This window comes from Manis pentadactyla, chromosome 1 (assembly GCF_030020395.1).
Source record: "Manis pentadactyla isolate mManPen7 chromosome 1, mManPen7.hap1, whole genome shotgun sequence".
Lineage (NCBI taxonomy): Eukaryota > Metazoa > Chordata > Mammalia > Pholidota > Manidae > Manis > Manis pentadactyla.
In genome coordinates this window covers 44,956,528-44,974,916 of record NC_080019.1, presented here as the reverse complement: position 1 = coordinate 44,974,916, position 18,389 = coordinate 44,956,528, and the positions used below count along the sequence as shown (strand labels likewise).

General features: G+C 47.5%; 1 pseudogene; it reads left to right on the top strand.

Moving 5' to 3' along the window:
* The first annotated feature begins 132 nt into the window (after window positions 1-132).
* LOC118918415 (zinc finger protein 639-like) lies at window positions 133-4,904 on the top strand (annotated as a pseudogene).
* Window positions 4,905-18,389: the final 13,485 nt, after the last annotated feature.

Here is an 18,389-nt window from a genome sequence, read left to right as displayed (position 1 = left end):
GACACTGTCGGACGCATAGTGGGTTCCATCCAGTTCATTCTCTCCTCCAACAGTTTTGGGTTTCACTTAAACCTCTGGAAGGCATTTTTTACCATCTGTGAAAACTTGCCTATAATTCATTTTTCCTCCAATATTAAGAATTATACCAAATTGAAAAGATATGAATGAATATCTTAAAAAAAAGAAAAAGGAAGACTTTACACCCTTCTCGTTATTCAGTGTTTGTTCTATGAGACAACCAGATTTAAAGTATTTTGACAACAAAGATGATGGTTCTGATACAGAAACATCAAATGACTTGCCAAAATTTACGGATGGAATCAAGGCCCGAAACAGAAATCAGAACTACCTGGTTCCCAGTCCTGTGCTTAGAATCCTAGAGCACTCAGCATTTTCTACAGAAAAATCTGCTGATATTGAAATTTGTGATGAAGAGTGTGACTCACTTGAATCAGTCAACCAGCAAAGTCAGGAGAGTCCTGTAGAAGTTCATGCTGCTGAAGGTGTTCCAATGGCTGCAGAAGTGCGTGTTATTTCTGAAGATTATGATATAGAGACAGAAAACAATTCTGGGAGTCTCCAAGACCAAACTGATGAGGATCCACCAGCTAAACTTTGCAAAGTTCTTGACAAGAACCAAGCTTTGAATGTGACTGCCCAGCAGAAATGGCCTTTACTGAGAGCTAATAGCAGTGGCCTCTATAAACGTGAACTCTGTAAGTTCAGCAGCAAGTATTTTTCTGCTTTAAAGCAGCATATGATCCTGAAGCATAAGTGAACTGATTCAAATGTGTGTTGAGAATACGAGGAAAGTTTCTCTACCAACATGCTTCTGTTAGGCAGGAAAATAGCTATGAGCTGGGTGGAAAGAGAAAAAGGCCAGGAAGTCCACTAAAAAGACCCAAAATTAATCAATTAAAGCTCAAGAAGCCAAGAGAAAATTGGCCTGGAATGTTTGAATACTCCCCAGATAAAGGAAGGTTCCTCAGCACAGCCCATGTCTTTGTTGTGTTAATCATGCAAGCCCAGCTTACTTTACCTTTACCTTTACTTATATGCTGCTTTTTTTTCTCCTTCCGGCCCTAATTAAGTAGTTTGTAACCTAGGCAACTAATTTAGCATGCAGGCCCAGCCATAAACAACATAGTAAAAGGCAGGAAAGATTCCATCTTAAAGACTGTATTTTAATACCCAGAAGTTAAAAATGTAAGATTCTTAACTTACTCTTTAGCAAGCAGACAATATAACTCAGCCCACCTTGAAGGCTGGGCAGGCAGCCTTGTTTGATCTGCTCCCAGACCAGGACACCGGAATCCCAGGGAGAAATCAGAGCGGGAAGTTCCTTGTGTTAAATTAATTCTAAGTATTCAAAGACCACTTAACAAGTCTGCACCCCCAGCCCTTAGTCACATTCCTAAAGAATCCTTAAAAGGGGGAACCCTCAACCTTTCAGGGCGCTCCTCTCTCTGAGGTCGCCTGCACTAAGTGCATAGCCTTTTAATTTTAAACTCTCTCTTTTCAATCTTTCAGGGGCGCTCCGCTCTCTGAGGTCACCCACACTTTCTAAGTGTGTAACCTTTTAATCTTAAACTTTCTTCTCTCCTGTTACAGGAAATAATGGAAAGCCTGGACTGAGTCACTGACAAAAAAACCCAGCGGCACTCGGTGGTCTTGGAGTGTTGAGGTTTTGTTTCACTCTGGCGGGCTCAGAGGGCAGTAATCTCCCAAAAGTCTGAGCCCCCAACAAAGGCGAAGGGAGCAATATATATCTTTCTGCTTCCATATCTGTAATATTCCTACGTGCACAGCAAGCGAGCAGGCAAGGGGGAGGGAGTGAAGGGAGTGAACCTAGGGAACGGGTGCTCCGCAGAGCCGGAAACCAAGGGAGTGTAATTGTTGTTTGTGTTGAGGGGGAGTAGACAGGGGAGCCTCTTGGGCTAGACTGCTGTCCTTGTAAATTCCTGTCCTCATAAATTTTTCCCTGTCACTCCAACCTTTCAGGATGCCTCTCCTTGGCCATACTTCTCTCTTTAAGTAACTTTAAATAAAACTTTTAATCTGCTTCACTACTATATCTCTGCCCTTCAATTCTTTGTGGTGGCAGGGACAAGAACTAAGGTGTAAGTCCAGGGAAAGGAAATCCCGGGGCAAAATACCCCTAAAAACCAAAATCAGTCAAAGGGAGAAATAAAGTTTAAAACCCGTTTATTGCTCACAAACTGCAGTGCAGGCCATCTTTCTTCTCTGCTCAAGCAGCAACAACACCAGCCTCCCCCTCACCTCTCAGGATAAGGAGATGAACTTCTCCACCCCTGAGGAAAGATGCAAATGCACTAAAGCCATACTTCTTTCCACCTCTGAACACCTGTTGGTATGCAGATGTACTAAAGCTAGGCGAGATATTCTGGAAATGTTATAATTTTACCCACAATCCACCCCTCCAGAAATCTCGCCTTACAATTTCTCGATCCCCCTCTTCCGAACAATCTAGTAACATGCAATAACAACAGCAATAAAATCTTGATAATCCTCAAGCCAGAGGATTCAGTCTATGCAGATTAAGTAAATGTACTTTATAGCACAATCTCTCACTAAGCACAAAATATGTTTCTATACTTGTTTACTCATTCCTACCAATCATGTTAGATTGCTCACAAAACTTTTACCAAATATTAGACAAAGTCAAGCCTCTCCTTAAACGTTATTTTCTTGACAACAGCAACACAATCATAATTCTCAAGCCAGAGGATTCAGCTAGATTACTTTACAGCACGATCTCTCACTAAGCACAAAAATACGTTTCTACACTTGTTTACTCATTCCTAACAATCATGCTAGATTGCTCACAAAACTTTTACCAAACATTAGACAAAGTCAAGCCTCTCTTTAAATATTATTTTCTTGACAACAGCAACACAATCATAATTCTCAAGCTAGAGGATTCAGCTAGGTTCAAAGTCCCATGCAGATTAAGTCCAAAGCTCGTCCATTCCAGCCATCACATGGCAGCCGCAGCCAGGGGACACATCCAGGACACAAAGACCATAGAAGCAAATAACCATGATTGTCAGGGGCCAATTTGCTGTTATTACAGGAATACACAGAAGGCCAGCTTCTAGGCCTTTTCCCCAAGGTGCCAGAAGAGCCAGGCATCACCGGTCCATGTGTTGAAATGTCCAGGGCCACGTCCATTTTACTCCTAATTGATGTACCCATCCTTGTAACACATGTCCAATAAAATGGGTACCTCGATCGCTCTCAGTAACCGGCAACCAACCATAGGCTGCAGAGGGACACTTTAGGCCCCTCTTGGTGGTTTGCTGATCTGCACAACTTGCAGGGCTGACTTCTTCAAAGGTGAAAGACAAGCCACACCGATGGGCTCATGTTGTCTTTTGAGGTGTCTGTGCCACGCCACTCCATGGCCTTTGGGTCCAGTCTCGCACCCACTCCACGATGGGATAGGAGGTTATTACCTTGGTCAGAGCTGTTCTGGCAATGGGCTCTGTAGCCAGCAAGGCGTGGTACACAGCAGCCAGTTGCTTCAAGGTGACCTGGACCTCTGCTCCTTTCCGTGGTTGTGGCCAGGCTCCGGCTGGCAGCAAGAGCAGCAGCAGTGGCAGAAGCAGTAGCCTTGGGCTCGGGCCATGGGCCAGGGTCGGCGTGGCCAGCAGCGGTGGTGGTGCTTCCACGACCACACGAGTGTAGACACATGTCCATCAGTGTGAGCACTGCTTCTCCCCATCATTTCTAGGGGTGGCCCTCCCAAAGGTCACACCCATTATGACAGGTTTTGGGTTCACAGGAGTCCTGCAGACTACACCAATTGTAAGTCCAGGGAAAGGAAATCCTGCAGCAAAATACCCCTAAAAACCAAAATCAGTCAAAGGGAGAAATAAAGTTTAAAACCCTTTTATTGCTTACAAAACTGCAGTCCGGCCCATCTCTCTCTCCTGCTCAAGCAGCCACAACACGGGCCTCCCCCTTACCTCTCAGGTACAGATAAGCCCTCTGTTGCCCAGGTAATTACCCACTGATACAGAGATGAACTTCTCCACCCCAGAGGAAAGATGCAAATGCACTAAAGCTTACTTGTTTACACCTCTGAACACCTATTGGTATGCAGATATACTAAAGCCAGGCGAGATATTCTGGAAATGTTACAATTTTACCCATACAAGGAAAATACACAATGGTCCCCCAACACTTCTGATCAAACATGCCAGACTGCATGAAGAGGATCCCTACATTTGTAAATACTGCAATTATAAGACAGTAACTTTTGAGAACCTCAGGCAGCACATTGCAGACACTCATTTTAGTGATCACCTTTATTGGTGTGAACAGTGTGATGTACAGTTCTCAAAGTGTGAAATCTACCTACATTTCCAGGAACACAGCCATGATGAACAGCACTTGTGTCAGTTCTGTGAACATGAAACAAATGATCCAGAAGACTTGCATAGCCATGTGGTAAATAAATATGCATGTAAATTAATAGAATTACGTGATAAGTATAACAATGAAGAACATGGACAGTACAGCCTCTTAAGCAAAATTACCTTTGACAAATGTATGAACTTCTTTATATGTCAAGTATGTGATTTTTGGAGTAGACTTCATACAAATGTTAACAGGCATGTTGCTATTGAACATACTAAAACTTTTCCTCATGTTTGTGATGACTGTGGCAAAGGCTTTTCAAGTATGCTAGAATACTGCAAACATTTAAATTCACATTTATCTGAAGGGATTTACTTATGCCGTTACTGTGAATATTCAACAGGATAGATTGAAGATCTTAAAATTCAGCTGACTTACCTCATAAATGCAGTGACTGCTTGATGTGGTTTGGAAACGAAAGGAAATTAATAAATCATCTTCCAGTCCATGAAACAACTTGATTATTCCCTTTAAATGCCATAATGTAAAATAATAAATTCAACTTTTTTTGGAAATAAAAAGAATCTTCTTAAACTTCCTGGAATTTTTTCAAAATGCAATTTTAGCTTTAAGGTGGGATCTCCCTGTCTTTATTACACTGTTTATAGGTGGGCCTTTTAGCAGGCTAGAGTAAATCTCACAATGATCTGATTGACACAATGATAACGTGGGCTGTGCTGATACTAGGGAATATTCAAACATTCAAGGCCAAGTTGCTCTTGACCTTTTGAGCTTTAACTGATTAACTCATTAACTCTTGAGTCTTTTCTGGATTTCTAGTTTTAACTGGTTAACTGAGTCCTTTCTAGGGGGCTCTACTGACCTTGTTCTCTTTCCACCCTGCTCCTATCTATTTTCCTGCCTAACAAGAGGACAAGGAAAAATTAAAAGACCTTTCCCGAGGTTGGCTTTTTGAGTGGAGGGAAGGTCAACATGGGGAAATAACCAATTAAAATTTCAAAATCCCCAGCCCTCATGACCTCTGCAGTGTGACCACTACCTCCTCTATAGATAGTCCCTCTATTACTTTTTGCCCTTTATGTTCATTACAGCTTGTGCAACAGAGGAGGGAAAATTGCCATTTTAAACAAGGCAGGGGTTCTTAATTTGTGGGTCCATAATATAATTCAGGGGGCCCTGAACTGGATGAAAAAGGTTTACATTTTTATTGTACTTAACCTCTAACAAATTAACATATCCTTCAATTATATATGTAGGCAACAGAACAGAGTTATGTTGGCAGGATCTTGTCATAGGTATCTTGAAATATATGTATTAATCACTGACATGGTGGTTATGAGATCCACTGCTGGATCTTTTCAAATGTGTTAATGAGGAAATGCATTTATTACTATATCATAGATGTGTTTTAATATATTTTAATAACCATTTCAGAATATTTTTCACTCCTTCTTTTAAAATAAGACTATCTCAATATAATTGTAGACATGCACTTGAAAGAGTAATAGAAAGTAGAAAGAGAGCCTGTGTACCTTTTACCTAGTTCTCCCTAATGTAACATTTTGCAAAATGGTAGTACGATATCATAACCAGGAAACTGGCATTGCTACAATCCATGGGCCTCACTCAGACTTCACCAATTTTATATGCACTCATTTGCGTGTGTGTGTGTATGTATGTGTGTGTGTGTTCCCTTCCATTCAGTTTTATCACATGTAGATTCAGGACCACCAGAATAGCTCCATCCCCACAAGGATCTCTTACAGTATTCTTTTATAGACAAACACTTGGCTTCCTCTGCCTTCCCTAAGCCTTTGCATCTTCTGATCTTTTCTCCATCTCTATAATTTTGTCATTTCAAAAATGTTATATAATGGGGTCTTATACTCTAGAGGTTTACATACTTTGAAAGAGTATGTAACCTTTTGAGATTGGCTTGTTTTCATTCTGTATAATTCCCTTGAATTGTTGTATAGATAGTAGTCTGTTCCTTTCTGTGAGAAATGTTTCATGGTAGGCACTCTACCCAATTTGTTTAACCACCTGCCCACTGAAGGGCATTTGGATTGCTTCCAATTCTGAGCTATAGTTGTGTTTTAATGTATTTTATACTTTTAAAAACATTATCCTGAGAGGGAAGTCTAAGGCTTTGCCATACTGTCCAAGGGATCCACTGGCACAAAAGTGTAGTCCTAAGGGGAAGGGTATGTGTCTGCACATTATTCCCTTCTATCTGTAGGGACTAGGTGGGAATGGGGACAGGAAAGGGTGGGATTTTGAGCCTTGCCAGGTGGTCTGTGCTGTCAGGTGAGACCTGAGGCATATGGTGTCTGTCATCACAGCGACATCCCTAAGCTGATGATCTTCCCTGTAACGAGGGGAGTGCGTCTGTGGACAGGAGAGCCAGAGGCTGAAGAGGGGCCTGGGAAGAATGAGAGAGGCCCAGGCAAGTGGACACTTGAAACCCAACTGTTGCCCCAACCTAAGGAATATCTGCCACCCTCACAGATGAGCCATCTGAGGCCTTTTGAGGAGATGAGCACAGTAACAGGGCTGAGTTTCGACCTGGATGTTCAGGAGCAGGGGCCACTGTGGGAGGTGAACTACGAGAGGGCTGGAGAGGTCAAGGCAGCAAAGACTCAGAGCTAGAAGTGGCCTCCCAGCATGAGCTCCTGGGAATTTTAGCCAGAGCAGTTCTCTGCTAGAGGCAAGCCTATTCCATCTTGTTTTAAAGGACAGTGTGGTCTCAGCTGACACCAAGTTATCCTTGGCCTCACCTGTTGAGGATGTTCTTAGTTTGTCTGGAGGACTCAGGGCTCGCATGTCATGACCACTTAGCTTCCTAGTCCCCAAGAGCAGCCCACTAACTGGGACGTCTCAGGTGGACTTTGTGCTGTTTCCTGTGTGTTATGCCCAGCACTGTGTGGTACTGTGTGGCCTTGACTGGAGTCTGGTGGCCAAGAGCCAAGACATGCCAGTAACTAAGAAACCATTTAGAGAAAGACACCAGAGGAAGGTCAGGGGTGTGCAAGAGTCTGCAGGAGGAGACTGTAAGTCATCAGAGGTGAGCCAGTCACCATTTTGCAACCCCTGAAGAATGCGTGGGCCTGGGCGCTGAGCATCAGCGGCTTCTCACCTCGCAAGAAGAGCACTAGCCAGACAGTGTGTGCCTTTGGATGGGTGAACAGCACCACCTTTGAAGAATCAAGTCAGGATCTCACCAAACCTCCAACTCACGTGTTACAGACAACAGGGCAGAGAGATGTGTTAACGTGATGAGGATGAGATCAGCCCAGTCCAGACTGTGGGAAACTAGCCTTTACAGGTTGAACACCAATTTATTCAATAAACAAGTTGCAAGGGAAAACATAAAGTTGGAGGTGGAGAGGGAACCTATACATTTAAAAAAAACTTAAAATGTATATGAACCACTTATAGTATGTGGATCTTATTTGGATTCTTATCTGAACAAACTGTAAAGGGAAAAATATGAGGCCAGTGGCCTCATATTTGACAACATTAAGGAATCAGTGTTAGCATTTTTAGGTGTGATAGTGATCAAAGTCCTTATCTATTAAGGCACGTACTCAAATATTTACAGCTCACATGATGATGTCTGGTACTTGCTTCAAAATAGTACAGGAGCAGGTAAGTGGGTGGGAGCGTAGGTGAAAAGATTGGCCATTAGTTGGTGATTGTTGAAGTGGGGTGATGGACACATGGGGGTTTGATATACTCTTCTGGCATTTTGGAGGGAGTGCCTCTTTGAAAACTGCCATTGTAAATAATATAATAAAACTACAAAACTGACCTGGTGAGGAGGGGGAACACATCTGGATTCAGAAGGGAGGTGTAATTGGCCAACTGGCTGGGGGTCAAGGGTGTGAGCTGGGGGCCTCAGACTGCCTGGGTCCTGTACAGACACCAGGGGAGGGCCTCTGGGATGGACAGATGGGGTGAAAGGTGAAGGTGTGATTGGCATGGCTCCCAGTTCTCAAATGTTGATTAGCAGTCAGCTTCTTCATTTTCCAAGACCTTGAATGTGTTTAAAAGAAATAACTCCAGAAGAGTGAAATTGGCTACAGAAAGCTGGCAGCTCTGTCTGCCCATGACTCCCACTCACTTCCTGGCCTAGCAGTGAGTACCAATTTCCAAATCCTACACGATGTTGTCTTTGCTTAGAACCTGAGGGTACACCCAGCTGCTGCTATTTGCTGTTCTAGACGTTGGGCTGGCTGGGCATTCCCGTTTCCAGTCATGAGCTCCCAGAAGCACAGACAGCAGTCCTTATGGACATAGTCCAAGAGCCAACAATAGGATGTCACAGCTGAGGGAATGTGGACATCATGCAGTCCAACCCTTTACCACTGCTTTATCGACAGGGGACACCAAGGTCCATAGGAGCCCCAAGGAGGAGAGTCTTTGCCTACAAAAATCCCTGCAATCCATTGTAGGAAAAAAGTAGGTTATTCTGGGAAGGCTGTCTACACCGAAGCATGTGTTCACCCAAGAAGCTGTTACTGAGTGCCTACTACATGTCAGGCACTGGCTGGGCCATGCTTTGAGGGCTCTTCAGATGAGTAAGAAATAATTTCTGTCTGGAATAGCTAACTAGATGAGTTGGAGGGGCTGGAGAGAAGGAAGAGGCAAAGGATTTAAGAGAATATTCACATACATTGTGGGCAGTAGAGAACTGGGGTGGGAATCAGGAAGTCTGGGCAGCCCCAGGCAACTATATTCTGGGCAAGCGCCTGTTCTCCTTAAGCCATGGCAACCCTGTCTGCAAAATGCATGTGACAACCTCGGCATGGCCTCGCCCACAGAGAAGACACCTGGAGAACCATGCACCAACCAGCAGGCAATACACCATTGAAAGTATTTTGATAGATGGATAAATACATTGATTGCAAACAAACATGTTTATACAGAAGCAAGGGACTGGTAAATGGTGAAATGGTTAGCCTCCATCCCAGCTTAGCTGAAAGCAGCCCCCTTGGGGGGGCACAGGCCCCGGGCAGATGTACAAAAGGAGAGACAACACTTGTCCAGGTGATGGGAGGGGGTCAGCTGGAGGGGGTGGCACAGAAACAGGAAATGGAAGAGGTTAGATGAGCGAAAGTTCCTTCCTGCTGTGCCGTCAGTGGAGCATGATAGGAAGGAGTCGGCCTGAGGTTCTGGCAGAACATTGAATCAAAGTGAGTAAACATGGGCGCTGACAGAATTTCTAAATCAGGTGGCGGGTGTGTGGTTTTATTTAAGGATTCTAACTTTAAGACTCTAGAGGTGGACCAGACTGACCTTCTTGTAAGCTTGGCCCAGAATGGAAGAGAGAAATGGAGAGAAAGAGACAGAGAGGAAGACAGCGGTGAGGTAGGGCCAAACCGGGGCTCTTACGTTAAAAAGCCAGTTTGCCGAGTGCTGGCCGGGTTATGCCAGCAAACCAGCTGGCCAGCTCTCCAGCTCCTGCCCTGCGCAGGTAGCTCCGGGGACCCTGCAAGCAGATGGACAAGGCCCCTGACTGAGTATCTGCAGCCTGGTAGGGAGACGGATTGGCCCCTAAGAATAATTCCCCTACATACTCAGGAAGCTCAGACCAGTGCGTTAGGGAGGCCTAGAGAGGCTTGGGGAGGCTTCTGTTGGGAGGGGGACCTGGGGCTGGGGCAAGGAAGACAGGAAGGATCAGGCTACAGGCCAAAGCTCACAGATTCGTAGTCAGTGCTTGGCTGAAGAGAGAAGCAGATAACTGAGAATGTGAGGCTGCTCTCACTGTCATAGTAGATGTGTCCAACATGTTAAAAATGTGAGTTAGGAGTATGTCAGAGTAGTAAAGATTTTATGGTCTCTACTCTGAAGTCAAAGTGGCACTGGTGTCCCGTACGAGAGGTGAAAGGAAAGGAGCGACACACAGCAGCAATTCACTGGAGAATTCCGCTTTATTAGGGAAAGGTGTTGGGTTATATAGGAAGGGGCATGAGCTGATTGAGGTGTCACTTCTATGGGGCTGGTGGCTATTGGCTAGGTGCTGGGATTGGGAGTGGGGAGAGAGGTGATTGGGCTTCAGGTGGCGCCGGCGGGAACCGAGGACTCGGAAGAGAAGCAGGAGGTTCGCCATCTTATGGGTGGGGGCCCTTCAAGAGGTGCTGGCCATCCAGGCAGGCTGGCTTCAAGGCCGGGCCCGCTCCCTTCCCAGGGAAAGCAATCCGTGCGCTGTCTTAGAGTGAAGAAGGGTGAATTCAGAGCCTTGCCTGTCTAGCCCACTGTGGCACGGGGAAGCCCCCTTCCCCCGGAGTGGTCCCCTGCAGTGCACCGCTGTCTCCTCTCTGGCTGCCCTTGGTGGAGGTGGAGGGCAGGAGGCAGCCTTCCCTGGGTGGAGAGCACTTCCTCTGCCTGAGAGGACGTGGGCCAGGGCTGCCCAGCTGTCTGCCACCTGGGCCTCACAGCAATTATCCCTGCTGCAGGGCGGGGGGTGGCAATCAGGAAGGAAACACTCAGGGCATGTGGTCAGCCGGTGCTGTTTGGGCCAGGGGAGCACTGGGTGGATCCACGGAGTGCAGAGGACTGACAGGAGAGCTGTGGAGGGATGTGGGCCTACCTGGCTGGCTCAGCCCTTCCTGGAACTCCCTGCCCCCAGGGCCAGGACTGACTTCCCCTGCCTGGAACCTGTCCATTTCAGGAAAAGGCCCAGCCCTTGCTGGGAAGATGCTGCAGTGAGTTCCCGGGACACCTGGCTGCTGGTGCGAAGGCTCTGTGCTCTCCCTCACAACCTGCCCTGCACCCGGAACTAGGTGTTTGCTCTGCGGTGGCTGGAAAGTCTGCCCAACAGGAAGCAGATGGGTTGAGATTTGTCAAAAGAGGATGAGACAATTTGTGTGGGTTTTTTTGGTATCATTAATATACAATCACATGAGCAACATTGTGGTTACTAGATTCCCCTCATCATCAAGTCCCACCACTACCCCATTGCAATCACTAGAGGATGAGATAATGTGAACAGCAAAACAAACAGATGGATGAATACCTGGAATAAAATTAATACCCATGAGTCCATACTGATATAAATAAATAAATGGGGACAAGGGATAACTCTTTCTTACAGTAAAACTCTCACTAATAAATGTAGAAAGAATGACGGAAATAGGAAAATCACCATTTGACTAACACCACAGTAATAAATGCTGGAAAGCATCATCAATGGACATGGAAATTAGTGGGCAAAAACACAGGAAGCAGGATATTTCCATACTCTCAAAATACCTCTCCACAAGCTGCTTATTAATTACAAAGGAATAAATAGTAATTCCACCATGGAAAAACACAGTAGACACCAACTTACCAAGTGATCAAAGTTAAGGGTGCCAGTAATGAGATATATTGAAGCCATGTGTCTCTGGTGTGATGCCCGCAGAAGGACGCATCACTTCTGTGCTCCTGCTCCAAACAAATACCCTTAATCTAATCCTGAAGAAGCATCAGACTGAAGTTTAGGGACATTCAACCATTCTCTTCAAAACTATCAAGGTCATGAAAGACTAAGCAAGCCTGAGGGACTGTCCAGAATGGAGAGGCTAAGGAGTCACAGCAGCCGCATGCCATGTGGGTTCTGCTCTAGATCTCAGGCCAGGGAAAGAACAGTTGGTGGGACAATGGGTGATGTATGAATTAGGCCTGTACATTAACTAATAGTATTGTGTCAGTGTAATGTCCTGGTGTAGATCATTGTACTGTGCTCCTACAAGATGTTAGCATTAGGGGAAGCTGGCTGGCAGGTATACAGGTATTCTGTGCACCTGTTTGGCAAGTCTAAAAGTTATTTTAACTTAAACAAGTTTTAAAAGCGTGGGGGCTTAAGAAGGGAGCCTAGGTTGGAACTAGGATGGAACTAGGACTCTGTGGCTTTTGTTGGACAGCTCCCTGGGCTTTATTCTACCTCCTAGTAATTAACATTGGGCCTGGAGAGACTTGGAGACCCACCCAGTTGGAATGTTCCCTCTTCTGCTTTCTGCTCTGTTGGAGTGAGAACCCATCACAGGCTTGGCTTCCACTCTGTGTGGCCTTGGATCCCAAGGAAAGGCAAATGTCTTAAGTCCACGTCCACCTCTCTGGGGATATACAGTTCTCATTATTCCTGTCTAAGGGAGACGCCATCCCTATGCCAATGCAAATATGAAAATCAAGGATCAGAAAGGTGAAGCTACTATTTCTAGGTTGCACAGCAGGTCCACACAGAGCCAGATGCAAGCCCAGCTCTGTGTGACCCCCTAGCATTACTCTATTACTGCTCAGTCAGGTAGAGGTGGCAGGCATTCACCAGGCACCCGCTGTGTGTCAGGCCAACAGTGGGACTGGAGGTGAAGGTGGCTGACAGTGACTTGGGACCACAGATGCTGTTCTGGCAGAGAGGAACCCTCATACTGCCAAGCGCATGGCAGGCAGTGTAACAAACACACGTATTCATTCATTCAGTCTCTGCTCTTGCCTGGCTCTGTCAGGCTGGTGGGTCAGCCTTGACCTGGGAACCCCTGGCCCGATAAGGGAGCAGACAAGTAAGCAGGCAGCTAGCGATATAGAGATTCATGCCATGACGGGGGTGGCAGTGGGAGAAGAGGCGGGAGAGAGGCAAGATGGCTTGGAAAGTCCAGGCGATGAGAATATTGTCAGCACTGTGGGTGAAGCAGACACAGTGCTGCTTGGAGGGAGTTATGGTCAGAGAAGAAGAGTGGGTTGGCAGGGGAGGGTCCTGCTGGGGGTGTCCTGGACCAAGGATGCTGGAGATCTGGGAGGCTGCCTAGCAAAGACTGGGAGATCTTCACTGGGGCTGTCAGTGTCCTTGGCCCAGTTGCTGGGGAATCATTCCAGAGAGGGACACATGCTTTCCAAATTAATTAGACTATCTTTGGAGGGTTGTTCCTTCATGGGGAGGTCATTTGAGCTTGACTCATTTCAGTGAGGGAAATAGCCTGTGGAGCTGGAGCAGGCGCGAAGGGGTGCCTTGTTCCAGCCTCAGAACAGGATGTGTGCAGGACTCTGTCCAGAGACAGGAAGAGTGTGCGAAGAGCCCCACTCCCGCTGCACTTCCCTGGGGAAGAGGACCCGGCGCTGCTGCTCTCCTCCTGGGCCCAAGTGGGCAGCTCAGGCAAGTGGGTCTGCCCCAGGTGGGTTAAGGCCGTTCTCAGAGTGGGATGGGGCTGGCCCAGGGGCTCCAGGGAGAGAGAGCGTCCAGGGGCCTGGGGAGTGAGGACGGGTGTGGGGAGATGGGGTGCGAACAGGAGGCGGTGTGGAGCGCTGTCTCGAAGCCAACTGTTGCCTGTTCTCACGCCTCAGCAGCTGCGGAGGGAGTGGCCCGCTGGCCCCTTCTCTCCTTGACTCTGGCCCTGCGAATCTGCTCTGTGGGTTCTGAAAACCCCTGGGAGTAGGTTATCAGATGAGACTGGGTGCCCTCAGGCATCCCCTCTCCTCCCCGGGCCTCGGTTTCCCCAGCTGTACTGTCTTGAGGGGAGATGAGGTGGTGTTTATGAGCCTCAGGGCTGATCTCCCCTGGCTCTGTAGGCCTCCTTTGCATATGTCCACATTCTCTCCTTGTGCCCCCATGCTCTCTTGTTGCCTCCCAAGTTCTGTCACCCCAACAGTCCCAAGATTCCTTCTTACCCATTCCAGCCTAAGCCAAGTGTTATCTTAGGCCTGGGAAGTTGGTTATGTGCCAGACACTCACTTCATCATAAAAATTCCAAGGAGGAGGTATTTGATAGGTGAGAAAACTAAGGCTCAGAGAGGTTACAGAATTTTCCCAGAGTTACTCAGCCATTATGAAATAGATCAATGTATTCTGCTTATTCTTCCACACTGCACTGTGCTGAGTGTACCACCCTCCCTGGGGGTGGTGGAGGTGGTTGGTTGTGTTTCATTTTGAACCCAGCATAATGCTGAAATACAAATGCAAGGAGCTCTAGTGTAATATTTCAGGCAACAGTGAGAGAGGCAAAAAAGAATCAAGCAAAAAACAATTCAGGAAAGATGTGGAAATCATACCTTCTGCAGCAGCTCTTTAAAGAGTTCGGCTCTGAAATTGCTTAGTTTTTATGAATTGATATAACCTTTGGGAGGAGGGGTTAACTTATGATTCTATCAATGACACAAACATCCCCAGTTGCTGCTAAGAGCAGGAAACCTTGAATAATGTGTGGTCTCAGGGAGTATAGAGAGTGTGTGGGTGTCACATACTCCAGAAGCAGGAGGTGGTGTGTCCATTAGGGAGTTTCAAGGGCCTGCTGGGGGTGGTCAAAGCCACTCTTCCAGTCAGCCTCTGCAACGCCACAAATCCAAGGAGGGTTAGTTCACAGATGGGCTCTGGGCATGGTGACAGATAAGATGCACCAAAATGCTCCCAAGGGTGGGGCTGGGGTAGGGTGCTAGGGAGTTTTTTTTACTTCTTTTCTATTTTTAACTTGTATTTTTACATTTTACATTGAGCATATATTATTTTTATAATCAGGAAAAATACATGCTAAAAAAGTGAAGACAATTCAGTGGTTCGGGGCTCAATGGTCAGGCCTCTAGGGTTAGCTCTGTCTGGCTTGCGGCATGTCCCCCAGGCTTCCTGTGAAACCAGGGCAGTGATGCCTGTTGCCTCTTCAAAAGGGAGCCCGGAGGACTTGCAAGGACAGGGATATAAAGGACCTCGGAAGTAAGGAGTCTACGGTAAATAGCCAGGACTAGTTACTATTATTTTTGTTGTATCTTATACATCACAATGAATCCAAATTCCTTTTTTCCAAGGTGGACCATGCAGAGGGCAGGGTCCATCCCGTGAGTCTGAGGAAAAGGCCCACAGCAGCTGAGCTCCCAGTGCATGGTTCAGGGCTCTAGCTCCAGGGGAGCTGCAGGGCCTTGGGTTCTGATCCTGCAGTACACTTGCTGGGTGTTCATGGGCACATCACTCCCACTCTGAGCCTCTGGTCCTCATTTATAAGATGGGAGTAACAATGACGCTGGTCTCATAAGGTTGCTGCGAGCAGTGACAGCGTTAATACATCAGGCTCAGCAGAGCCATTTTCTTTGAGAGGCGATGTGACTCAGTGTCTAAGAGTCTCGCTCTGGGTCTCAGTTCCTGGCTCTACTCTCACTTGCTCCATGACTTCAGGCCGGTTTTCTGAGCCTCTCTGTGCCTCAGTGTCCTCAGCTGTGAAATGGGGCTAATAAGAGTGTTTAACTTCTGTAAGGTAAATGTGAGGATCAAATAAGTTAATACATGTAGAGCCCCTTGCCCCAGGGCCCAGCACACCCAGATCACAGGGTTAGATTGTATAATGATTAGACCAGATTTAATCCTCACAAAATCCTTTGCTGCATTACTTATTTTATGGATGAGGAAACAGGCCTGTGGAAGTCATCAGCTCCAGGATGGAAGCCCCGACTCTGTCCTGGGACTGGCAGGGCCTGGAGGCTTAAGGCCAAGGGCATCCCAAGCTGAGCAGAGAAGCACAGACCCAGCTCCATGCCCTGGCTTGGCCATTTGTGGGGTCTCTTCCACAGGCCATGCCTGCGGCGCAGGACTTCGCTCCTCTCGGGCTCCGTGTGTGCCTCTCAGTTTTCTTCTGCTTTCCATTCACACGCCACCCCTGCACCCCCCAAGCGCCCTTCCACTCAGGCATCCTGGTCTCTCTCTGTAGAACAGAGGAGATAGCAGGTATCTGAGTGGATCGGATCACAGGGATGCAGCGAGTGAACACGTGGGCTCCAAGAGTGGGGTGCCTGCGGTGGGTGCCTGGTGAGCCTGGGCTCATTTTTGTTGTTGTTACTATTATGCACATGGTAGTTTGATACCTGGTGTTTTTCCAGACCCAGGAGGAAGAAAACAGTGATCCTAACACTTTTACCAGGTTTCCTGCCTCCCGTGCCCCAAGGCCAGACACTGAGGTCAGAGAGTGGGTCAAGCATAAGTCCTGCCTCAACTTCTCCAGCCCCCACTGGGCAGGGGTGCAAAGGGGCATGCCAGAGTTATAGACACAGGGCACTGGGCCAGGCCTTGGGGCTCTGTGCCCACCCCAGTCTTCTCTAAATAGCTGGGAGAGCCTCCTGGGGGAGGGAGCTGAGGTGACCAGAGGGCAAATCCTGCACCCTAGTCCTGGGCGGCTATGCCCGCTGGAGGCGGCCCATGAAGTGGAAATAGTGTGGGCTCTGGACCAGTCATGCTGCATGGCTGTGGGCTCCCAAGGCCACTGGGGCAGGGCTGGCCCAGTGTGGGGAAGCAACTTACAGAAGGAGGTCTTGGCTTAGCTGTGTCCAGGGCACCCCGTGAGGCAGAAAACCATCAAGGGAGAAATGGGGGGAGAGAAGAGGGAGGGAGAGAGGTCAGTGCTGATTAATTCTAGGATCATCTGCTGAATGCCTCTGAGATGCCAGCCATGTGCTGGTGAGTTCCCACCCCTGGGAATCCCCAGTCTCGCAAGGGAGGCAAGGGACCCTCAAAGGTGACTCATCTTTCAGGAAGAGTGACTTTCTGCAAGTGTTTGGGGTGCTGGGGCAGGGTTTCACCAGGCAGGCCAGTACCTGGGCAGGCTCCTGGGAGGGGAGGTTTTAGGCTGCATCTAAAAGGATATGATTTCTAACAATTATCGTCCACGAGAAGTGATCTCAGATGTTATTCTTGGTTTTATATTCTGAAAGCTGGTGTGGCCTCTTGGGGTCACACTGGATCTTGTTTATTTGTTCACTGGTCTCAGCTGCAGTGTGGACAGCAAGCTCAATATGTGGACAACCCACACGTGACCCTCTCCTCAAGGAGCCAAGGAGCAGGGCAGCTGTGGGATTGATGTGGAAGGTGGTGGGAGACACAGGAAGAAGTGAGACAGACAGGATTTGGTCAAGCTCCCTGGGGTCCTGATGAGGGTGTGCTGGTAAATGTTTACCAACCAGCTCTCACCGATGATGTGTGTGTGTGTTTGTTGCGGGGGGGGTGGCACAATGGAGGGAGGAGATGCTCCACTTCATAGCATTTGACACAGTGGAAATATTTCCACTGTGACCAATCACAAACCACCATATTAATATCACTGAATGAAGAATTGTTTGATTCCATGAGTGTTTGTTGTATGCCTTCACATGTTGCATAACTGGCTCTCACAAGTCTGTAGGAACCACCTCCAGCACATTGCCTACTTTAAATCTTCTCTGCTACCAGTTGCAGAGGCCAGAAGTTCCAGTACTAGAGGCTCTTCCTTCAAATTCAAGTTTAGTCCATGTTGAAAGAGGAGCTGGGAGAAAGGGTCACCAGTTCTGCCCTGTATTGTTAGGGTCATCCAGTCGTGGGTCCAGCATTTGCTGATCTGAAGCCATGGGCAATTGAGCTTCACCTCTCCAAGCCTTAGTTTCCTCATTGGGAAAATGGGAATCATAATAACACTGTTTCCCAGAACCATGGTGAGGATTAAGTAGGAAAATTACATGTGAGTGTTCAGCTCACAGAAAGAAACCAACTGACAAGGCTGCCTTCTTATCTAGATAGATGCAGAAACGCCCTCTCTTGTTGCCTCAGTTGTGACTTCTTTGAGAGGCCTTGGGAGGTGAGCACTCAGAGGGATCCTCAGGAGGAGACGCTGCTCTCCAGCCAGAGGTTCTCGCTAAGCCGAAGCTGGAGCCAGCCCGGGCCAGCGGCCCCAGGAGGTCCCCAAGAGGGTGATACTCCTGCCCCAGAGTCAAGCTGTGGGTCACCCGTGTGCCCTTGGCCTCATTGTAGGGGAAGCACAGCTGACCTTGCTCTTTCTGCCCCTCCTCCCTAGAGCCTCCCTCTCTAGCCTCTACAACTCTCTGCTGAGAACGAAGGTCCACTGCAGAGCTTCTGGGGTCGGTCAAGTTACTACCTAGGATGTGAATAACTGACACCCACATTCATTCCTCTCAAGATGTTGCTGGATAAGCCAAATGAATTCAGCCAATAAAGAAAAGTGAAAACAAAAAAGCAAAAACAGAATGGGGCCAGATCACCAGTT